Genomic DNA, 24,836 nt, shown 5'->3' with positions numbered 1-24,836 from the left:
GGAGAAGGGGAGGGTGGCTTGTCAAGAAAGGCTTCCTAAAAGAAGTGACTCATGAACTAAGTCTTAAAGGATAGTAGGAGTTGTCCAGGTAAAGGTCAAGGAGTGGAAGGGCAGTTTGGCAGAAGGGACATTATGAATAAAGGCATAGAGGTGAGAAACAAGGCAGCCCACTGGATCTTCAAGCTCTTCTCCTTTTTTTTTTTTTTTTTTTTTGAGAGTGTGTGAGCGGGTGAGGAGCAGAGAGAGAGGGGGACGGAGGATCCAAAGTGGACTCTGCTGACAGCAGAGAGCCTGATGCAGGGCTCAAACTCATGAACCAGGAGATAACGACCTGAGCCAAAGTTGGACACCTAACCAATTGAGCCACCCAGGTGCCCCATAAGCTCTTCTTTGTGGTTGAAGTGTAAGGGGCTAGGTGAGGATTGGTAAATGAAGGCACTGCAGAATGAACCCAAAGTCAAATCACAAATCATACCAAGAAGCTGGTACTTTATCCTATAGGCAATGGAGAATCAATGCAGGGTTTTACATGGGAGTGTAATATGGTCAGATTTGTCTTTAGAAACATCACCTAGCATCAGTGATGAGGATGGACTGAGGGAGCCAAGTCTGAGATCAAAAAATTTGGAAGCTTCAGAAGCTGTCTAGACAGTCCAGTTGGAGCAAGAGACTGAACTGCTCCAGTTGCATCAAGGACAGTAGTAAAGCAAGAGCAGAGAAGAGAGGAGAGAGTCCAGAAACAAGAGGAAAATTTGGCAGGACTTGGAAACTGACTTCATGTGGAAAGTGAAGAAGACAGGGGACTCAAGGATGACAACAGCCTTCTAGCTTGAGTGGATGATAGTCATGCTCCCTACCCCCATAGTACCTGGGAGAAAATAATGCCCAGCAGGAGATATAGGTTTTAGGGAAACAATGATGTGTTCAATTTGAGCCTTTTGAATTTGAGGTCCCTGTGGAACCTCCAAGTACAGGTGTCCACAGATTGATAAGTCCAAGCTGGACATATAGATTTGAAAGTCATCAGTATAGAGTATATTTATGTCACAAAAATATTCCCTCAGAAAGAATATGGAACCCTATAAAGTTGTAGCCAAGGGTCAATTTCTAAAACTCTGATAACTAAAGCCCTTGATTATCTTGATGAATTTGGACGGAAAGGTTGTTGATTGACTTCAAGTGTGACACATGAAAAAGATGCTTGAGTAAGGTGGTAAGGGTTTGGAATAACCATTAGGAAAAATGAGAGTTGAAAACTAAAAGTTGAAAATCAATCCCCGGAGTAATGAGTGATGCTGAGAGCCTGGCTAAGGTTGGGGATCATGAATTTGTAGGGGAGGCATCTGCATGATTGTTTGATTTCCTCTATCAAAATTTAACCATTCAGATGTAAGGGGAGAAGCATAACACTGATCCAAGTTTGCAGCTTCACTGGGGGATGTGCAAGAAGGAGAAAAATACACGGTAGTCGTAAGAAAGTAATTTAAATCATCAATCACAGGATCCAAGGTGTCACCTGGAAAAGAATGATAGATTGGAATAAAAGGTCAGACAAAAGAAAAGGAGATTTCCGTGAGGTTGTTACAAGATTGAGGAGTAAAAAAGACAAGAGGTCTTTGGTTATGATTACTCACCATTTCCGAAGCGCAACAATGACGGTAATGATTATAGATCTAGCACGCTACGGGATGCTGGTGGAGGAAATGGTGCAGAGACCTCAGGTCATTATAATTTATGGGATCAGAGCTGGAGACATGGGCAGACATTGAAGAGCCCGAGAGAAATGTTCAAAGAAATACCACGAGCCCAGTGCCCGAGTCCACAATGACTGGGTGGGAAGGTTGATAGATGCTTAAGTGCCATGGATGTACATTCAATGAATTTTAGGCCTGAATTGGGTGCTTTTATAATACAAAATAGATACTAAAGCTGGTTCTCCAAGAATAACATGATAGACTAAGTAGAGCCAAGCAGACCTATATCAAATTCTGACTCTACCTCATTTGACTTGGTCAAGTTATTTAAACTCTTGGGAGTCTTGTTTTTGCTGGTCATTTGTGAAATAGGGATGATACTAACACCCGACTGAGGGTTGATAATACGGCTTCTTTCCATAGGAAGATTAATTGAGCTAATGCCTGTGAAATACTAGATGGCAAAAGCAAACACTGAATAAAATTTAGCTATTATAATAATAATAGTTAGTGCTTATCTAGCACTTGTTATGCCAAGTATTATTTTAAGCGTTAGTCCTGTGTTACAAATGAGAGAACTTGAGGCCGAGCAACGCGATGTGTCCCGACCAGGATCACACACCTAGTTAGTGTAGACCTTGTGTTTAGACCCAGGTAGTCCGGTTCTAGATAGAGGCTGGACTCTTAATTACCGCACATTAATGTATCCCCACAATGAGAATATTTATTGTTATTGCTATCACTTCAAATGATTGTGTCAATTAAAAAACGTCTATTGAGCACCTTTTAGGTGTAAGGCACTAGATTAAAGAGGTATAAAAAAGGGGCGCCTGGGTGGCTCAGTTAAGCATCCGACTTTGGCTCGGGTCACGATCTCACAGTTCCTGAGTTAGGTTCCTGAGTTAGGTTCCTGAGTTCAAGCTCCCCGGTGGGCTCTCCGTTGCCAGAGCAGAGCCCCCTTCAGAGCCTCTGTGGCCCTCTCTCTCTGCCCCTCCCTGACTCGAGCTCAGGTGTGCGCGCTCTCTCTTTCTCTCTCTCTCTGTCTCTCAAAAACAAACATTTTTTTAAAGAGGTATAAGAGGGGCGCTTGGGTGGCTTAATCTGTTTAGTTAGGCGTCCGATTTCAGCTGAGTTCATGATCTCACGGTTCATGGGTTTGAGCCCCGCATCAGGCTCTGTGCTGACAGCTCAGAGCCTGGAGCCTGCTTCAGATTCTGTCTCCCTCTCTCTCCCTCTCTCTGCCCCTCCCATGCTCACGCTCTGTCTCTCTCTCTTTCTCAAAAATAAACATTTAAAAATTAAACAAAAAGGTATAAGAAAATGCCTAGATTTAAACACATCTATGGACCTCCTCAGGATCCCTTGGCTTCTTCACCTGTCTCTAGGACACTCGGCTACCACGGCAACGTATTTGGTGCTCCTCCCACTGTTCCTGGGCCCTGCACAGCTTAGGACCTCACCGCCCAGCATGTGCTGAGACGGCCAGGTGACCTAACCCAAGAATGCAGGACGTGTTTCCCCCATGAATGTGAGAAGGACATGGAAGAAGAGCTCAACAGATTTCCTTCTCCTTCCCTCCACCCGGTGGCATGAGTTTTCGGTAAATCTTATCTGGAGACGTCCCTGGTGACGGAACAGGAGCACCTGTTGTGTGACCTCGGGGCCAAGCAGGAGCACCTGTTGTGTGACCAGCTGTGACCTTGCATTTGTTTCCCGACTTTTCCTACCACATTTCCATTTTCCCTCACTCTCACCTGGAATTGACTTAATTGCCCCAATTTCTGTTTACCAGAGAGACTCCAAACATAAGGACTTATGTTCATAAAACTTTAGAAGGATCAGACCTTCCTCTACATAAAATGTAAGTAACAATACAGATAAGTATGTGATAAATACTGAGTGAGTAGGATGCAGCAGGGCACAAGTTTGAGTCCTCACCTGAATCTGAGCTACGTGATCTTGTATTTTCTATGCCTCAGTTTCCTCATACGTAAAATGGGGAGAATTATCACTGTCCCCAGTGTATGCACTTTCATACACTGATGGTGAGAGTAAAAAATGGCACAACCTCCAGGGAAGAACATTTGATGACATTTATCAAAATTTATTGTGATTTTGCCCTTGGATCCAGTGGTTCCAGTCTTAAAACTTATCCTACAGATGCTCTTGCACTCACGTAAAATGCTGCATGTAAGGCCCATTCGTCGCAACATTATCTATGACACATTGAAAATAACCGGAGCGTCCATTACGAGGAACTATATCCACACAATGGAATAGTATGCCGCTGAGAAAAGAAAAAAAAGACACTCTAGATAGCTGCTACGGAAGATACTCCTGATTCTACCGTTTGTGACAACATGGATGGACCTTCATGCTGAGTGAAATCAACCAGACCCAGAAAAACAAATGCTATATGATCTCACTTGTATGTGGAATCTAGGTAACAGAACTCATAGAAGCAGAGAACAGGTTGGGGGTTACTGGAGATGGGGTTGGGGGTAGGGGGAATTGGGTGAAGGCGGTCAAAAGCACAACCTTGTAGTTATTAGATAGAGAGGTCCTGGGGACGTAACACACAGAGTGGCCACTATGGTGAACAATCCTGGCTTGTGTATTTGAAAATTTCCAAGATAGTAGATGTTGAGGGTTCTCATCATAAGAAGAAAAATTATAGTTATGTGAGGTGATAGATTTTAACTTATTGTGGGGATCTTTTCACAATATACCCATTTATCAAATTGTTATGTTTTGCACCTTCTACTCATACAATGTTATATGGCAATTCTATCATAGTAAAACTGGGGAGGATTAAAGTACTCTAGGACACATCATGAAATGGAAGAGAGGGAGGGCGATGTAAATGCAGAATGGTGTATATAGTGGGGGCTCAGTTGGTTAAGCTTCCAACTTCAGCTCGGGTCATGATCTAACGGTCTGTGAGTTCTAGCCCCACATGGGGCTCTGTGCTGACAGCTCAGAGCCTGGAGCCTGCTTCAGATTCTGTGTCCCCCTCTCTCTCTGCCCCTCCCCAATTCACACTCTGTCTCTCTCTGTCTCTCAAGAATGAATAAATGTTGAAAAAAAATTTTTTAATTAGAAAAAAAGAATGGTGTATATACTGTTATGTGCTATTATGTAGAGTTAGGAAGGAAAAACTAGGAATATATATTTGTATTTACTGATCTTTTGCATAAAGAACCACAGGAGGGATGCAAAGAATAACTTAAAAATGATTAGCTCTGGTGGAAGGTGGGTAAACAGTATTGAGAGAAACAGAGATAAAATTGAGGCTTTTAAAAAAAAAGGTTTTTTAATTTATTTTTGAGAGAAAGAGAGCAGAGGAGGGACAGAGAGAAAGAGAATCCCAAGCAGATTCTGCACTGTCAGTGACGAGCCCGACAAGGGGCTCGAACTCAAGAAACTTGAGCGTGGCCTGAGCTGAAATCAAGAGTTGGATGCTTAACCTACTGAGTCACCCAGGTGCCCCAAAGCTTTTTATAATATTTTGATTTTTGAACACATAAATAGGTTACTTATACAAAACAAAAATTTAATATGAAAATAGTATCTGTCTTTCAAGACTTAAATGAGATAATGTGTTGAATTCCTAGCGTAGTAACTGAAGGACAGTAGGAGCTCAGTAAACAGTCACTACAAAAAAACCCCCACCAAAACAAAAAAAAAACAAAAAACAAAAACCAACATTCAGCTGAAATGGAGAAATAAAGGCTTCAAGAAGGAAAGAGAACTTAACCTCAGCTCAGAGGCTGGGGAATACTCAGAAAGAGGTAGAGAAACGGGGTCCATGCCCAACGAGGAAGTGCAGGGGACAATGGAACAAAGCTATCAAATCAAGGTTGCAGGTAGAAGACTCTAGATAGGGGATGGCCCGGGGGATTCCAGCAGAGGAGCAGGGAAGTTAGTGAAGAAGTTAGTGAGACAAATTGGGGCCACATAGGGGAGGATTTGAATTGTAGATAAGACCTTTATTCTTGGGTAATAATAACTAACTGTATTGTATCTTACGTTAGGAACTCAAATCTTACTGTCTGGATCCAATACCAGCTCACGTTAATGTTACAAGCCTCTAAAATATCCTTGGGCTGGGGGTGCCTGGGTAGCTCAGTCAGTTAAGTGTCTGACTCTTGATTTCAGCTCAGGGCATGATCTCACAGTTCATGAGTTTGAGCCCCACGTCGGGCTCCCCAGTGGACAGTGCAGAGCCTGCTTGGGATTCTCCGTCTCCCTCTCTTTCTGCCCCTCCCCTGCTCACTCTCTATTTCTCTCTATCAAAATAAAGAAATAAACACTTAAAAATAGAAAAAATATCCCTGAACTAGAAACAATCTAAAAGACATTGCAAATGTGAAAAAGTGTCCCTTTTGGCAACAGCAAGATTGGTCAAAGTGGATCATCATCAAGCTGGCTCAGTCTGTTGAAGGTTTGCCAAGTAAAGAGTGATTTCACATGTTTTGCTTTGGGTCATGGCTTTGGATTTTATGTGATCTTATTTGCATAAGAAAAACATTAATCCATTTAAAATTGACAAAGAGAAGGGAAAATGACCATCTAAAAGTCAATTGGTTTAAGGCCTTTCTCTTTACTCTCTGCTAAGGGTTCCAAAGTTCAAAACAGCAACAAAATCCCCACAATAAGCTGGACCCAGAGGGTTAAATAATAACAGAAGTCGCTTGTTCTATTTGGATAATTTCCAAATTTATACAACAAAGTTCCCATTAAATATGCAGGAAGTTCTAATTATTTATGATGTAATTTAATATTGACATGCTATTAAATGACCTGACCCTCCCCCAGACTTTCAGAGTTTTACATCTGAGGACTGCAAGGTAAACTCTCTTACCATGACCAGAGGTTGGTAATCAACAGTTTGGCCCTGCGAGGTATTGTTTTCTTCAAAAAGAAATTCCTACAGCTTGACTGTATTCTCACTGTCTTATACATTTCCTGAATTGTGTGCAAGAGGATTTCACGGAGAGGGAGAGTTCTATGGCCTTTTTTATGCTGAACAGGCTAAGCCCCGGAGACTCACCGCCTAAACCCATTACACACAGATCACCTAACTCTGTGACTGGGTTTGTGATGCTAGATTAACTTACCCACACACCAGGACAGAAGAAAATGACTTTACGCTATCTTCTTTGCGCCAGCAAAGAATGTGGAGATCATTTTACGGAAAATGGAAAGACAGGGAGGCGCTGAACAGATATGGATGCCACCTTCCATGCCATTGAGTTACATGCGGCAAAGGAGCGCCTGTCTGAGATGTGAAAGAGAATGACCAGCCGGGGATATTTGCAGAAGGTAGCAGCTAACGAATGAGTTATTTGAGGCTGGATGGCCTCATAGAAAAAGTTATTGAACTAAGGAGTGGGAAACCTGTTCAGTACAATTTCTTCCCAGATCCCTCATCCTCCTGTCCACTGTGTGAACGTGGGGGCAAACATTTCATCTCTACGGTAGAATTTCCTTCCTTTCTCTCAAAGAGGAGAAAGGAGCTACAGTGCATCAAGGTCTCTGAGAGCCTGGCATTGTCAGAGCAAATTCTGGCAACTTCAAAGCTCTAGCATGAGTTGGAACAAAAAGATTTTGACATAATGTCTTAGCTGCTGCTGGAAGGATTTGGTTTTGAGTCTCTTCCGGACATCAAACACCTAGGGCAGTCTAACTGGGCTAGTCTCCGGGGGTGCTGGAGGCCTTCTTATCAGTTGTGAATATTCCTTATGGCAGCAGCAGAAAATGTTAGGAAAATTAACTTGCACTTTGGACAAATTACTTAACATGCTTTGTGCATCCGTCTTCCCATCCAAATAGGTACGATTCACAATGAGAAACAGGAAAGGTACCATTTGCTAAGACTGTGGTGAGGGTTTAGTGACATAATGCATACAAAGAACTTGGCCCAGAAACAAGGACATAATCAAGAGTAAAGATGCACTGTTATTTTGTAGGGTTTTTTTTATTTGTTTTTTATTTTAGAAAGCGAATGAGCAGGAGAGGTGCAGAGGGAGAGAGACAATCTTATTTTTAATGTTTATTTTTGAAAGAGAGACAGAGCATGAGTGTGGGAAGGACACAGAGAGAGAGGGAGACACAGAATGAAGCAGGCTCCAGGCTCTGAGTGGTCATCACAGAGCCTGACGTGGGGCTCGAACCCACAAACTGTGAGATCATGACCTGAGCCTAAGTCAGACGCTTAACCAGCTGAGCCACCCAGGCACCACAAAGAGGAGAGAGAATCTTAAGCAAGCTCCACAGCCATGGGACTCACTTCAGGACCCTGGGATCACGCCCCGAGATGAAATCAAGAGTCAAATGCTCAACCGACTGAGCCAGCCAGGCGCCCCGGCCTGTTACTATTTTTATCATCATCATTGTGGTAAAAATCATTCCCTCCTACAGACCAAAGTTGTCTCTAATTGCTTTAGCTGTGAGCACCTATCATGTTAGGCAGACAATGAAAGAGCAAGCACACATGACCTACTGGTTTGTGTGACGGCCTTTCACAGATTAGTAATAAGGGTGATGCTTGCTGTGTATACCGTATAGGTATTTATCCACAAGGGGCATCAATTTGGAAGACTGGTAAGGATCAGAGAAGCTTGGCGCTCCGTAAATATTACATTGTGCTTGTTAACAAAATGAATGCAAACGTATATTTTAAAAGGGAATCTCATTAATCATTACTTTTACTCTTGCTTTTGCCTTATGTAACAAGGTGTTTTCTTTTGGTTAATTAAAAGTACTTATAACGGGTATCAGTGCTGATACCCTTTAAGACCAGGGTTCTGAACGGAGTCCTCTGCACTTCCGCATTGCCATCCAGCCTGATGGATTCCCTGGGGGCTAGAGAGACACACCGCCCCCCCCTCCCACCAGGGCCCCGCAGGGAGAGGATGCCATTAGAGGGGATCTGGACTCTGGCATGTTGGAGCAGAGTTAACAGACTAAAGAAGCTAGTGGCTCATGTCTTGGGTGACTCTCCTCCCAGCAGTTTTGGGTACAGCCTGTACGTTCACATTTATGCCAGCAAAGTGGGGTAGAGGGGGGAAACAAAGAGGGAGAGAGCACCTGGGAGCTGATACTGAGTGAGGGAGGCTTAAGAAGGGGCAGCAGGGATGGAGAAAAATTGAAATCAGGGGTCATTTCCCTTTCTCCTTCCAATCCACTCCTCCCTCTCTCTTTGCTGAGCCATTTTGCTGTTACGAAATTACATGATGCTGTTACTCACTGCCCCTGGCTTCCTTGCGTGGGAACGGTTAATGAAGGGAAAGCAATCGAGGAGACAGGTTTTCTGCAGGTTTCTCCAGGTTGGAGATGCACACTGGCTATGGGCTTCCCAGTGTGTTTTTGGGCTGCAAGACTTGAGTGAACTAATTCAATCCAAGGTGTCAGTGACTGATAGCTTTATAAGTAGTTCTCCCAGTATGTAAGGAAATGGCTCTCCGGGAGTAGATTTTTGGATACTGTAAGTAGATTCCTAGGGAGATGTTTTGGATTTGGGGGACCATCTATCTCCTCCACCTCTCAGGTAGCGGCTCTTTCAGGTGACAAGCAATGCTTTAAGGGCAGAGATTAACAACCAGCCCAACCTGGTCCCAGGCTGGGAGGGGGCACGGGAAAAGCTGGAGAAGAGCCCATTCACGTGGCCGCTCCCATTCTAACTCACACCCCCACCTGCATTCAGGAATACCTCTTTCCCCTTTCCTCTGTGGTATTGATTTCAGGCTTTTTTTTTTTTATTTTTTTTTAATGTTTATTTATTTTTGAGACAGAGAGAGACAGAGTGCAAGTGGGGGAGGGGCAGAGAGAGAGGGAGACACAGAATCCGAAGCAGGCTCCGGGCTCCGAGCTGTCAGCACAGAGCCCGACGCGGGGCTCGAACCCACGAACCGTGAGATCATGACCTGACCCGAAGTCGGACGCTTAACCGACTGAGCCACCCAGGCGCCCCTCATTTCAGGCTTTGTCAAAAGCTCAACACTGAGACAATTAGCCTCTGCCCACAGCCAGCAGCCAGCTCTTGGGCCCCTTCACCTTAATGGTGGCACTGTGCCTGAGGAGATGCTCTGTGTAGCATTCTTCACAGATGCCTGAGGGGGAGGGCGATAGGCCTTTCTGTAGAAGAAAGGAATCGAAGTGGGGAAGTTGAGACTTAAAACTCAAAATCAACCAAACCAACACAAAATGTCAGGACTCCAACTATTTTCCAGAGTGAGATAATTTTCTTTATTACCTACCATGAGCCATGACTTTGGGGATTATATGTGCCCTCTTAAACTCAGCAGGCCCTGGCCCCTGCCCCCACGCACAAGGATGGCTCAGAGATGGCTTGCTCCTCTCAGCAAAAGTCTTAATTTACCCCCTCGCAAGTCAGTGCCTCACACTCCTGACCAGGAGGCATGTAATCTCAGGGGTCCTTTCCAGACCGAGAAGGCTGGCTGCATAGTCCTCTAACATGGGAAATGTTTCAGGACCTCTTTGAGATGCTCAGGCCATCTGGATTCCTGTCTGTGAGCCATGTGATCTGTCTGCAGGGGAAAGTCACCAGTGAGACGGTCATTCCCAGGCTTCTCCTCTATCAACATTTGCAGCCACAGTATGGAAAGTTAGCCCTTTGTTTTCCTCCAGTGCCTGGATCTGTGCATATTTCCACCCTTAAGGTGACCCTAGAGATGGCTCAGAGGGTGCCGAACTTAATAAGCGCTTGGCAAAGTGAGCCAAAGGCACGAAGGAGGTGGAATAGATCACTGTCCCTCTTCTCTCTCTTCCTGTAGTTCTCTCTCTACCTTTATTGTTGTTTTGAATTTTTTAAATGTTTATTTAATTTTGAGAGAGAGAGAGAGAGAGAGAGAGAGAGAGAGAGAGAGAGAGAACCAGTGGGGGAGGGGCAGAAAGAGAGGGAGTCACAGAACCTGAAGCAGGCTCCAGGCTCTGAGCCATCAGCAGAGAGCCCGATGCGGGGCTCGAACCCACAAACTGTGAGATCATGACCTGAGCCGAAGTAGGTTGCTTCACTGACTGAGCCACCCAGGCGCTCCTCTCTCTCTCTCCCTTTAAAATGCTGACATTGCCATAGCTCTCAGGGTTAAAGTTCACTGATTTTTTTTTTTCAACGTTTTTTATTTATTTTTGGGACAGAGAGAGACAGAGCATGAACGGGGGAGGGGCAGAGAGAGAGGGAGACACAGAATCGGAAACAGGCTCCAGGCTCTGAGCCATCAGCCCAGAGCCTGACGCGGGGCTCGAACTCCCGGACCGCGAGATCGTGACCTGGCTGAAGTCGGACGCTTAACCGACTGCGCCACCCAGGCGCCCCAAAGTTCACTGATTTTTAAATAGAATAAATGTATTCGATGACATTTACTAAGCTATTACTAAGCTATATTGTCAAGCAAAACATAACGTTCCTACGCTTGGTTGTGTCTGCCTCCTATTTTTGCTTTCCTGGGAGAGATCACCATATATTTTCCTACCTTTTTTTTTTTTTTTTTTTTTTTTTTTTGAGCCACCAAAGACCCAGGCAAATCAACAAATGCTTATCAAGCTTTTTCTGTTTGTTCATCACTTGCCTGTAGAAGAATACAACAGCATTTCAGCTGTGGAGATAAAATACGATAAAATACGCACTTATGTAGTCTCTATTAAGCGCCAGGCACAGAGTGCTAAGCGTTTTTTATAAGCACTCATTTAATATTCCTGTGAGATAGGCATTATTTTTTTTAAGCTTATTTATTTACTTTGAGAGAGAGAAAGAGCAAGAGAGGGGAGCAAGTGGGGGAGGGGCAGAGAAAGAGCAAGTAGGGGAGGGGCAGAGAGCGAGGAAGAGAGAGAGAATCCCAAGCAGGCTCCTCGCTGTCAGTGCAGAGCCTGACGCGGGGCTCGAACTCATGAACCATGAGATCATGACCTGAACCAAAACCAAGAGTCGGAGACGCTTAACCGACTGAGCCACCCCAGGCGCCCCGAGATGGGCCTCAGGGTTCCTAACTTTACAGGTGAGGAAACCAAAGTTCAAAGAGATTGAGTAACTTGCTCAAGGTGACACGACTAGAGAGGATAGAGCTGGATTCGAATCCCAGTCGCTGAACTTCAGAATCCACACGCATGACTCAGGCTATGCAGCCTTTCCAGCGGGTCTCCGTGACGGTGAGGAAGCCACGCAAAGCAGCGTATAAACGAACGCTCGTTTGCTATGGTGTAGACTGAGGTTATGGGTTTAAAAAGCAGGAAAGCAATGGTTCTTGGGAAAGAACCACAGAAAGAGCTGGGTTGGCTGATGGAATACATTGTTCTCAGGCAGCGTGAGGCAGACAACCCGGGGATCCGAAGAGAAGCTAAGAAAGACAGACGGTGGGAACCTTGCCTGACTTCAGAGTCAGGAAAACAGCAAAGTTCTTTTCCACAAAGGGATGGTAAGAATAGTACCTCCCTCCTGGTTTCGTGAGGATTAGAACAATGCCGTGCACGTAGCAGGCTCAGTGTCAAGTGTTGGCTATACTATTACTATTATTGTTCTTGGATGAACTTTCACTTCGAGCCTGGCTACAGTTGGGGAGAGGGGAGCCTGGCTTATATTATGGTGTCTTAGGTTAGTGACTGGAATACACTGAAAACCTTTGTTCCTTGGCAAAGCAACGCCGTGCTCTCATTTCAAACCCACTTATAAATTCTGCAATGGAAAAAACGAGGCTGGCCCTTCGGGAACTCACTGTAAGGGCTTGAGGCTCGCGCCATAGTCTCACTAAATCCACTGGCAGAAGACCTTTGGGCCACCCAGCCCCACCTGGAGGAGGAAGGCGATTAAACGGGTGATCTCACCACGTCCCCTTTGACCAAGGAGAGGGCCGGAGTCTGTGATCCCGTAAACAGACTCCTAGGCCTTGCAAACCATGGGCGTTTTTGTGGATTGTTCTTTGTTCAGAAAAAGCCAGAGCAGTCTCGAGAAGCCTGCAGAATGTTAGAGCTGTCACTTCTAGAGTAACGTAACTCTGTTACCCAGCCGTCAGCAAAGCAAAGCAAAGCAAGGTATATGTCTCCATGAGTCTCCATGAGTCATTTAATATTTAATATTCACAGTGCTGGCAGTTTTTTGACTGATGCAAATGTTTTGCAAACAGAACCCGGGCCTGTTTTTCTCCATGCTCCCCCCACCCCTGTCGAGTGAGAGGTTGGCAGAGGCAGTGCTAAACTAGTAGGGCCGATGAGATACTATCTCTGTCTCCTTGTAACACAAAACATTTATTTTGCAGCGAGTGAACACAAAATTGAAAGGGCTCCAAGATTTCTGGGAGCAAGAGGCTTGATCTCCCCTTAGCTGGACCGCCTGGTTTGTTGACTTTCTGCCTTTTGTCTCCCCCGTGGCAGTGATAAGCTCCACCTGAGACCTATGCAATTAGGAAGGCAGTTCTAGAAGCACCAGGTCGTCCCCCACCTCGGGCCCCAGAAGCTAGGAAAACTGTCTAGGCGGCTGAGAGGACGAGAAACGTACAGCAGAAGAGATGAGCTCTGATGGGCAAAACCAGGTTTGGTGATGGCCTCCCGCTTCTCCCGCTTCTTCCCAAAGCCCCAGATGGAAGCGTGGCTCAGGGCCCACACAGCAGCCTCAGCAGTCACACGGGGCACTTTGTGGAGGGCCTCACTTCCACGCAGCCCGACCACGGCGCCTCCAGATCTGTGACCACCGAGGCAACGTCACGGCGGACTTAGTTCCCTGGCTGTACCAGCCTCAGACGCTGCCTCAGTTGAAATCCCGGATCTTACTAGGCATGTGCCCCTGGGCAAGTTATTTAATTTCTGTGTCTGCAAAATGAGGATAATAATTGTACCTACCCCGTGGGCTGTTGTGACAATTAGAACGTAGGCTCAATGTAAGTGTCGGCTACGCTATTACTATTATTATCGGTGGGGAGGGAGGAGTAAAGTCCTGCTTCGCAGTCCGAGTCATGAGCACCTGCTCTCAGCGGCATCATTGTGCCCACAGGCTGGGCCCCGGTGCTTCTCCCAGGGCTCTCATCTCATGAAGGAGCACCTTCTTCTTACCTCCCAGCCGGCTTTGTGTTGTCTCTGAGGCTCCTGGCTTTCAGAACCAATTTCTTCACTCCTGCTTCTTACATGGGGCTTCCAGCACCAGCCTGTATCGCTCAGTCTGTTCAGTGTTTAAAAACACAATCTTTGTCCAAGGTGCCTTAACCAAGTGGGTTAAGCATCTGACTCTTGATTTCGACTCAGGTTATAACCCCTGGGTCATGGGATCAAGCCCCACTTCGGGCTCCACGCTGAGCATAGAGCCTGCTTATATGAGTCTCTCTCTCTCTCTCCCTCTGCTCTTCCCTGCTCTCACTCTCTCTCTTTAAAATAAAATAAAAATATTTTGGGGCCACCTCAGTGGATTAAGTGTCCAACTTCAGCTCGGGTCAAGGTCTCGCGGTTCATGGGTTCGAGCCCCGCATCAGGCTCTGTGCTGACAGCTGAGAGGCTGGATCCTGCTTTGGATGTTGTGTCTCCCTCTCTCTCTGCCCCTCCCCCGCTCATGCTCTGTCTCTCAAAAGATGAATAAACATTAAAAAAAATTAAAAATAAAATAAAATAAAATATTTAAAAAAAACAAACAAAAACACAACGCCCCCCCCCCCCAAAAAAAAACCCTCCCACAATCTTTGTCTAAACTCTGCTTTCCATGGGCAGGGGGAGATGGGTGGCTCAGTTGGCTGAGTGCCTGTCTCTTGATTCTGGCTAGGGTCATGATCTCAGCTAGGGTCATGATCTCGCAGTTCATGAGTTCAAGCCCTGCATCGGGCTCTGCCCTCTCTCCCTCCCCCCTGCACCCCCACCTCATGCTCTCTCTCTCTCTCTCTCTCTCTTTCTCAAAATAAACTTAAAAAAATTATTTTTTAAACTCTGCCTTTCAAGAAAGGAGAAATATCTAAAGGGTTTGTCCCCGGAGGTGATTTATAACCACACTGCCCCAGTCTTGCTCCAGAAAATGCACCATCTCCCCGTTCAGTTTTTCATTTAGCTCAGATTTATTGACTGCTGTTAACATCAGAGTTTCTCAGCCTGAGCACGCTGTGATATTCTGGACTAGATAATTCTTTGTTGAGGGGGCTAGCCCGTAAGACATTTAGCAGCATGGCCCCGGTCGTGACAATGCAAAATATCTGTAGATTTTGCCCATGTCCCCAGACATAAGGTTATCAGAGTTAGCAAATGAATATATAAAGATTTTCTTTTTAATCTGGCAGCTTTACTCTGGGGCAGATTGCCATTGGTCGAGAACCACCGGGCTAGACAGACCCTGTGCCTGGTGCGTTCATAGACTGGCACCCACATGAACCCTGGGTAAGGCAGTTATTAGCGACCCATTCTGAAGATGTCGAATCTGGGTCTTGGAGAGGGACGTTTCGCCAGGGTCCAGATGCATGAGTAATTTCAGTGTGCTTTCCATTGTATTCCAGCAGCTGAATGGGGCTTGACCTTTTATAGCTTGGTCCGTGTTTATGAGCCTTGAGGGGCCCCATTCCCACCTCACTCCACCCCTTCTGTGCTGATGCTCTGATAATTGGGACATTGACTGTACAAAGGGCCGAACTAGACACTGTCCTACAAACCTCTCCACCCCACACAGCTCTGAAAGCCTCTCTTGGAGAGAAGGCAGAGGAAGGAGAGGAGGGTCCTTGCTTCCCACAGCTCTGCAGCCAAAGCCTGGAGAGACAAAAGGCAGCGCGGGGCTGTGCGGCCGCCGTGATTATTTCCCTTGCTCTATCACCCAGCTCAATGGGGCATTCTGGATCCCTGCCCTCCAATACTCACGGGCCTTATTAACAGAGCTCAGCTGTTGTCCAAAGCCCTTACCTCACCCAAGAGGGCTGTATTTGCATGATAATGCCCTCTTTGGGGGAATTATTGCTTAATTAAAGAACAGCAATCACTTTAATTAGCATGTCTCCTTGCTCCCTGGTACTTTCAGGGATTCAAATGAGCTCCTCATTAGGTATTGGCACTTGGACAAATCTGGGTCTTCTGGCTGCGCAGGGAGGCTCCCAGGGCAGGCAGCCCCAGCCAGGACCTCGGACACGGGGAGGCCCAGCCCTGGCGGAGAGCACAGCCGGGGCTTTGTGAGAAGGACAGACTGAGCCTGGCCAGCACCCTTGGGGCCGCAACCCAGCGCGCAGAGAAGGGCCGGGCCCTGATGGTGCTATCTGCAGGCTTTCTCTCTACCTCAGTTTCTCCGCCTGAGCTATGGTCCTCTTTTCAGCTCATTTGCCCAACACATTTAGCTGCTTTTACCCATTCTTCTCCCCTGGTGAATGCTTTGAGGTTCTTTCTATCACCTTAACCCATCTCTGTCTCTGTCTCTGTCGCTATCTTTCACACACACACACACACACACACACACACACACACTCACACCCCACACCCGAACCTGTTGTAATCTCAATGCATTTCAGATTCTTCGCTCTCAGCTTGGGAGTGCAAGTTTCTCTCTTAACTGGTAGTGTACAGGGTTAGCACATGACACCAGACACAAACAGGCAAGAAAAACCACCTGTCTTGATCCAGAAATGGCCTCTTGCCCTGGGCAAGATCACTACCTTTCTTTAGCTTCTCTTCTCTGACATCTGGAAAGCTCTCCAGGGACTACTCCGTGCCCCTGAGTAGGATTTCCAGAAACGTGGACCGATGTGGGTTCTTACCGCCACAGCTCACTCTTTCCTGACTATTAACAAAACAAGTTTTTTTGTAGGTCCTACGGACAACCACTTTCTATATGCTACAAGTAATGTCAGCCTAAGTATGCTTTGTTGTTTCTCTTCATCTTTTCTGGGAAATCTTTTCCAGAATAAGGACAATTATATCCCTTCCAGAAAAAATAATCTCTTTTGCCTGGATGTCAGTGTGCCAAAAATCAAATGACCTTTATCCTCCTTCCTACATCACACGCATTCTCTCTGTCTCCCCACTCCAAGACCTATATCTATAATATTCTGTTGATTGCAAATAAAGGCAAAAGTACACGTTTCAAAAATGTAGGTAGAGGTAGATAGAACCCTAGATTTGCACTCAATAGACCTGTCTTCCTGGCTAAGCTTAGCTGCATAGCAGAAACCTCTCTTTCACCGGTTTTCTGGGACTCTCGAGAACTGAGTAAGAACCCTTCCAGGGGCCAGCCTCCCATCAGTTCGGGAACATCTTCCGCCACTGCCTGGCATTCGCACACCCAGTCTCTCTGCCCCACTCCATCACACTTGCCTCTGTGCCCCCAGCGTGAGCAGCCCGGGGCTCCCCTACCTGCTGAGTCCCCAATTTTGCCTGTGTGGGAGGAGAGTACAGGGCAAGGAAAAGGCGGCTTGGAGCTCTTTTGGGGACTCAGGCTGGAGAGAGATGGGGGAGGGGTGGGGTGTCTGAGGAGAAAGGGACTCACTCCCCGGCCCTCTCCCTGGGCGTCATCCTGCGGGGAGAGTAACAACAAATCAGAGGTAAATCCACTTCCTGGCAGGAAGCTGAGCCTGAAACTCGATGAAGCCACAGCAGTTCAAAGGGAGAGTGACACCCAAACAAGAGAGCAGCTCTTAATCCCCCACAGAAAGATGGGAATGGAGAGCTCAGGCCCAGGGGGGGAGACCGCGGCTTTGTTTAACCAGGATTGAAAACACAGCCCTATTGAGAGGCTGGGACTTTGAGACACAGACCCCGAGGAGCACTTGCCAAGTTGAAGGCAGCCCAAGGCTGCCAGCTTTCACCTTTTTAGTTCTGGGCTTGGCAGTAATGAGGCGAAGAGCCAGGACTTTTAACTGGCGAGGTCAAAAAGGTTTCCTTATTAGACAAACAGGGGTTGAGAGTGGCGGGGGGCGGGGGGGGGCGGTGCGCCTCTCAGTCTCAGCTTGGAACCATGATCATCCAGAGAAGAGCCCGAGCTGGAGGTGTGATGGGCAGTCTCCATCCACACCCAGCCCCCACCTCCCACCCCGAGCCCCTGGGACCTTCGTCTCTGCCCAACCCCACCCCTGCCATCTCACCACACCCTTGAAGAGGTGTCAAGTGGGCCAGAAGAGGCCCCAGTCAGACAGGAAGTGACAAACAGGTGGCCGTGGCAGAGGCCTGCCCTGAGGCTCGTTCTTGACCTGTGGGTCAGCGCCTGGGATAAGGTAAACGTGGAGAGGGTGGCCCTCTATGAGATGGAGGGGTCCCTCCCTCCTGGGTGGTATCAGAATAGCTCCTTATGCAGCTGCTGTGGCCCAGCCCTGGCCCCGGGGGGGTTCTGAGGCCCTTCACCCTGCTGGCTGCTCACTAAGGCTATTTGTCAACCCGTGCTCTGCAGAGACCTCAGGTTTAGGAGGCGGTGCCCATGGGCCAGTGGGAGATGGGGAAGGGGAAGGTCCAAGTTGAGCAAAGGGTGTCCCCCCCCACCCCCCCGCTGCCACCCTCTTATCCACACATCTCAACCAGACAGTAGCTTTTTCATTTACTTAACATATATTTCACATGACATTTCATTTTGAAGAAGCAATCACAGAGCCCGGAGAATTTGAATAGCCCTGCCCTAAGGAATGAGAAGATGTTGTAGAGGGGAGATTCATACGTTCCTATTTTCATAACAATATTTCTGCATTGTTGGCATCCAAATGTGATTCATTAAATGAATGCTTGCAAGGCACCTTATTTCTAGGACCACTAGCTCCACAGAAGATTTGAGGTTGCTTACAAAGAGATGTGTATAATAAAATAGAGCTAAATATAAATGGGAATAAATTACCAAGACCGGCAAAAACACACAAGAAGTGAAATCAAGACTAGGGGAGAGAAACACATATATGCAGGTGATAAGGTTCTATGTATTTACTGTTATTGGACTCCAAAATGGCTGCTGAGCTTCCTGGAAGGCAGGGGAGGGGAGGGAGAGAGAGAGAGAGAGAGAATCTCGTATCTAATTCTCTTTACCAGAATAGAAGAAATACACCAGCTTCTGAGGCTAAGCAAAATTCTTTTAGAAAAATTTTCAGGGGCGCCTGGGTGGCGCAGTCGGTTAAGCGTCCGACTTCAGCCAGGTCACAATCTCGCGGTCCGTGAGTTCGGGCCCCGCGTCAGGCTCTGGGCTGATGGCTCAGAGCCTGGAGCCTGTTTCCAATTCTGTGTCTCCCTCTCTCTCTGCCTCTCCCCCGTTCATGCTCTGTCTCTCTCTCTGTCCCAAAAATAAATAAACGTTGAAAAAAAAAATTAAAAAAAAAAAATTTTTTTTCAGAAAAAATTTCTCACAACGAACCTCCTATAGGAAGCTGTGTCACAGAACTGAGTCTCTAGCTGGCTCCCTATGGAAATAGACTTCTGTGGCCGACTCTGGGGTTGGCCAATGAAAACCAAAGGCATAAACATTACAATGCAAAGGTAAAAACCGGTTGGTGAAGACACAAGATAAAGCAGTCCCAAAGAGTGGCCTGGTGCTGCTTTAGTTTGCTCCTAGCATAACCCATCTGTTTGAATTTGGGTTCCCCCACAAATAGACCTTAAGTAAAGGATTCAAATGCAAGTCATTTGAGATACCAGCCCAGTAAATAAACACTGGTAGGGGAGTGGGCGAGTGAGACAGAGAAGGAAAAAGAAAAGATGTGTTATGTTATCAGGCTAGTTACTACTAAGAGATATGAGAGCTTACCCCCACTGGGGGATGGTAGGATATTAAACAAGCCTGAGTTATCCTACCTGAGGGGTGGGAGCTGGGGCATTTATACTCCCACCAGTCAGTGGCTGAAGGCTGGTGCTAGGGAGCATTAAATCCCCGACACTTCAGTCGGCCATGCTCACCCACAGAATGGGCCCCAGCAGGCAGAGAAAGCCCTCAGGAAAGAAATGTGGGTGCCGGCATGGGACCACAGACTAGTGTGCACGTTGGCCAAGGAGGTGTGGGCAAAGTACTGACAGCATCTACTACCCTCTCCTGCTTTGGTCCCATCGGCCTGGGGGATACACGGTGATGCCCTAACACCAGTCCACATTCTCCTGGCTCTTGCTCAGACCTGCTGATGCAGGACTTCCAGTTCTCTACAAAGTCTTCCCATAATTATTCTTAGGAGAATTCGGGGGGTGTCTCTCGGGTGCTCATAAGGCAACCCAGTCCTCTGGGCACCCACTGGGCACTGCTACCTCTGCTGGGAAGGGCTTATACTAAGTCCCAGGTCAGCTGCCTTTCCTGCTGGGGCCCGGCAACATCACAGGTAGCACTGGGCTCGTTAGGCGTCATGGCCTAAGCTAGACATCGACACCCGTTCCCTTCAGAGTGAGACAAGGATCTCAGAAGCTCTCAGAACACCACACTGTGCTCTCAACTGGAAAACAGATAATGCCCTTCTCGCCACTTAGGTTATTTTCCATCAGAGGTCCACTAAAGCAATACAGTCTTATGTCCTGATATCGACAAAGATTGCAATTAAAACAACTCTTGATTGTTGTATGAAGCTGCTCTTTTTTCTTCTTTAGGCCCAGAAACGGCAAGGAACAAACCCCAAAAGTATTGTGCACAAGATTATCCCTCCCCTCCAACAAGTTATATTCAGAAATACTCTCTCTTCCCCTTCAACACCAAGATTTGTTGCTGGGTCAAACCTGTCACCCTCTCTTTTCCCTTGGGATTATTTCCTGGAAGGCTCTTGGTCACTCATGCAGATATACTTGTCAAGGACTTAGTCCACCAGTTTGCCAAATTTGCTTAGACATATCCCAACTTGCAATGGTAGATATAGCTTAGAACGCAACTGGGACCCTTGCTTCAAAAAGATAGAAATTTTAGGGGTGCCTAGGTGGCTCAGTCGGTTAAGTGTGTGGTTCTTGGTTTCAGCTCAGGTCATGATCTTGCTGCTCATGAGTTTGAGTCCTTCGTGGGGCTCTGCACTGGCAGTGCAGAGCCTGCTTGGGATTTTCCCTCTCCCCCTCACTCTCTGCCCCTCCCCCACTCATGCTCGCTCTCTCTGCAAATAAACTTACAGAATTTTTAAATTTGGAAAAATGGATAAATTCTGTGTTCTTCAGAGAAACTGTCACGAATGTGACCTTTGATGACAGCTAAACGGCAGATTGTTCACTATTATATTCCATAAAGAGATATTCTTTGTTGATGACTGAGAATAGGTCCGTATGCACGGAAACCAGTTGAGTGGCGTATAATTTTGATATTGTTTCGAAGGTGTCTAACCAAGACTCTGACCCGTGTGGAGGGTCTTTCCAGCTTCTCCAGAGGAAGGCTGGAAGGGTGCTTGCAAGTAAAGACAGACTTTTTCTCAGAAACCGATCTCATTTTGTGATAGTCCACGAACAAGTAGTCAGTTAATTTCCCAAAGTTCTACACGATGGAGTGCTTTTCCACCTGTCCCGCCAAGACATCTTTCATTTCAAAAGCATGTATACTGGAGTCTCTTTTATTTAAGTGTTTCTGAGCCCCTACAGTTTCTAAGGCTACGTAGGGAAGAAAAATGTCATTGAGGTGTGAAAATATTCTCTAGCACATGGACCACTTATAAAATTAGCCTCCTGCTTCCACCTAGCATTCAACTCTATACCCTGTCCCCCAATCCTGCTTAGCATCCTCGTCTGGCAGGCTCTCCCTGGTGGTCTGAGTGGTAGATGGGGTGAACACTTGACAAAATGATGCAAAGACAATGGCAAAACGTGCACGCAATGCAGGATTTCATGAGGTCAATGAAGCAGTGTTCAGTAAACTACTGAAGCACCCACAAAGCCCTTTTAGAATGACAGATCACGGTTGATTGCAGAGAAAATTGACAAAATTGTTGCCTGGATAGGTGCTCTGAAAGAGAATTTTTGAATAACGAGGATTTAGCTCCTTTGAGAACATGGATGGACCTTTGGAACATTTTTGTAAACATTACCATTTTTATGATCACGCTGGGAAAGTCAAAAGGGAAAGAATGATGCGGTACTGTGCTGCAGATTTGTGTATCGTGTCCTGCCAAAAATCTTCCCAAAATGCAAATCATTCTTTGTTTTTTGTTTTTTTTTTTACTAAAAAAACTTTTTTAATGTGTCTTTATTTTTGTTTTTTTTTAATTTTTTTTTAATTTTTTTTAACGTTTATTTATTTTTGAGACAGAGAGAGACAGAGCATGAATGGGGGAGGGTCAGAGAGAGGGAGACACAGAATCTGAAACAGGCTCCAGGCTCCGAGCTGTCAGCACAGAGCCCGATGCGGGGCTCGAACTCATGGACCACGAGATTATGACCTGAGCCGAAGTCGGCCGCTTAACCGACTGAGCTACCCAGGCGCCCCTTAATGTGTCTTTATTTTTGAAGGAGGGGGAGACAGAGTGTGAGCAGGGGAGGGGCAGAAGAGAGGGAGACACAGAATCCAAAGCTGGCTCCAGGCTCTGAGGCATCAGCATAGAGCCCAATGCAGGGCTTGAACTCACAAGCTGTAAGATCATGACCTGAGCCAAAGTCGAACGCTTAACTGACTGAGCCACCCAGGCTCCATAAATCACCCTTGTGTTTTAAAGAAATAGGACATTCCTAACTTAAATTTTGTTAAACTTGGGGTAAAAATGAACTTAGTTGTATTTTTTGTTTATTTTCAATATAAAATTCTAATCTATACCTTTTCTCCCTACTATTTATTATGAAATGCTTGGTCCCCATTTTAAGAGGATTCCCTTTCAATGACTATTTTCCAGGATCCTATGGCTTCCAATAACGAGACTCTGCCTGAGGACTGAGACAGGTACCTGAAGCAGCTTGTCATTAGCATGAAATTCCTTTAAAGTTTCACATTTTACCTTAACATTTCATGAAAATATGTTTATACTCTGTAACATACTCCTGAAAAATTACTTAGCTGTTAAATTACACTTTTCACTAAAAGTCTTCAGTAAAAAGGATGTCCTTAGAAGAAAGAACCATATTTATCCTGTGGCTTTATCTACCCCTATGGCATGTTGCATATCTTCCTCAGGATGAATGAACTCCATTTGAAAAACCTGGCCATAAAGAATGAGCGAAATCACTTGGGCCTTGACAATGCCCAGAGGGAAATGTTGCCAGTCAACTACTATCCCCAGCCATAGAAAAATCTCAAAAATGCGCCCTTAGAGTATCTAGCTTAGAGCAATGGTTTGATCACTCTATAAGGAAAATTAATTGCAAACGTAGTCTTAAACTGCTGGATTGATTAACCTGATCCATGGGATTATGTTATGTGAGCCAATTCAATTTTAGAGGATGTTGTCTGCCAGAAATAATAATTCTGTCACTCTTTCTGAGCATGGTGAGATACCAGAACCCTTGAACCCCCGAGAGTAGATCATGTCAAACAGAAGGCATATTGTATCTCCATTTAGAGGACTCCTCATCCTCCTTTTTCTGAAGCAGGAATATCTTCTATAGATAATCCTAATCCAACATGCATTTTTTATTTTTATTTTATTTTTTAATGTTGATTTATTTTTGAGAGAGACAGAGACAGAACACGAGTGGGTTAGGGCAGAGAAAGAGGGAGACACAGAATCCGAAGCAGGTTCCAGGCTCCGAGCTGAGCTGTCAGCACAGAGCCCAACGCGGGGCTCGAACTCGCGAGCTGTGAGATCGTGACCTGAGCCGGAGTCAGACGTTCAACCTACGAAGCCACCCAGGAGCCCCAGGGTATACATTTTTTAAATTTAAAAGGTGGCGTGGGACAAAGGAGAATAAAAGAAAAAGGAAAGGCATCGGGATGGTGTTTCAGTTTAGAATGTTCTAGATTGTTATTTGCTCTGCCAAGAAATGATTCCTGTGGACTTTGATTCTCATGGTGGTATCAGAATGCCGGTTTTATATGAACACCAAGAACTAGGGATCTGTATTGTTCTTATGTGGTCTGTTTCCTGTCCACTGAGTCAAGACAATGAAAGTCTAGTAAAAACATCACACAATCTGATAATGGCTTTGCCAGATTCCTTCACAACCATAGAGAGAAAAATCAGTGATCAACACGGAGTGGCTGTGCCTGAGAACTCCAATTCCCCCCCATCCCCCACATAAAATATTGGCCTGGGAAACACAAAACTACAATTTGCTAAGAAGACAATGCACAATTTTTGTAAACAATTTATTTTATCGTATTTCTATAACAGAAAGGATATTCTGTATTTCAAATGCTGCCGGAAAAAAAGAAAAAAAAGTTGAGTAAGATGAAAGCAAAGACGAACCCACAGGCTTCAATTACAGGAGAGAATCTGAGGGGCATCTGGTGGCTCAGTTGGGTTGAGCGTCCAACTTCGGCTCAGGTCACGATCTCGCGGTTTGTGAGTTCCAGCCCCACGTCGGGCTCTGTGCTGACAGCTCAGAGCCTGGACCCTGTTTTGGATTCTGTGTCTCCTTCTCTCTCTTACCCTCCCCTGCTCTCTCTCTCTCCCTCAAAAATAAATAAACATTTATAAAATTAAGAAGAAGAAGAAGAAAAAGAAGAGAACACCTGAGCCATGCACACTCATGTGGGAGCTGAGCCTTGAACTGCCATCCACTTCCTCTGCACAGCCTGCCTGAGACCATGGATGTTCAAAGATGGGCTAAGGGGCATGCTTGTCACTCATACTCTAAACCTAATCCAGCTTAATGTGATCTGTTTTCACAGAGAGGGAATGAGCCTTATGTGGATTCCACAACCTTCTGACTGTGCGACCTTGGCAAAATCATCTACCCTTTTTGTCTTCACACTTGTAAAAAGACAATAGTAACACCTACCTTGCACTGGCCATCAGGAGGACTAGAGATGATGCATGGTCCTATTTCTGATAAAATCGAGGTAAAAGAAACCATGGTTTTCATCACTAGCAGATGTTTCTAGACTTCATTTTCAAGACTCTCTAGTTCCCAGAGAAATGCCTTCATTACACAGTGTTTTAAGGTTTTGATGTCAATCTTTTTCGAGGATTATCATAAGAAGGTATCATAAGAATTCTGCCTCGTTTGCAAAATGCTAGTTAAAGGTATTGTTCATTATGTCGTCCGTTTAGAATCCTTGTGACACTTTGCTTGGATACTGCAAATTGCTCTGAAGTTAGTACCACAAAGAGGTTTTCTACTTTTCTTTGCTTTTTATCGAAAGAATCAGTGCTTTCATTTTTGTTTAGTGGCCAGGAA

The 24,836-nt window shown here is 45.9% G+C and overlaps 1 protein-coding gene across 1 annotated transcript in view; it reads left to right on the top strand.

The window, feature by feature from the left end:
- The first annotated feature begins 11,017 nt into the window (after positions 1-11,017).
- Positions 11,018-24,836, top strand: part of SIRAL1 (SIR2 antiphage like 1) — a 173,327-nt gene continuing 159,508 nt past the window's right edge. Inside the window, exon 1 of the transcript XR_015241230.1 lies at positions 11,018-11,037. The gene's annotated coding sequence lies outside the window, so the exon portion shown is untranslated. The remainder of the gene's footprint in view (positions 11,038-24,836) is intronic.

The sequence above is a fragment of the Puma concolor genome, chromosome D1 (assembly GCF_028749965.1).
Source record: "Puma concolor isolate L17-30 chromosome D1, mPumCon1.1.hap2, whole genome shotgun sequence".
NCBI classification, from domain to species: Eukaryota; Metazoa; Chordata; class Mammalia; order Carnivora; family Felidae; genus Puma; species Puma concolor.
Note: the sequence above shows the minus strand (reverse complement) of the source record. Positions and strands in the feature narration are given on the sequence as shown.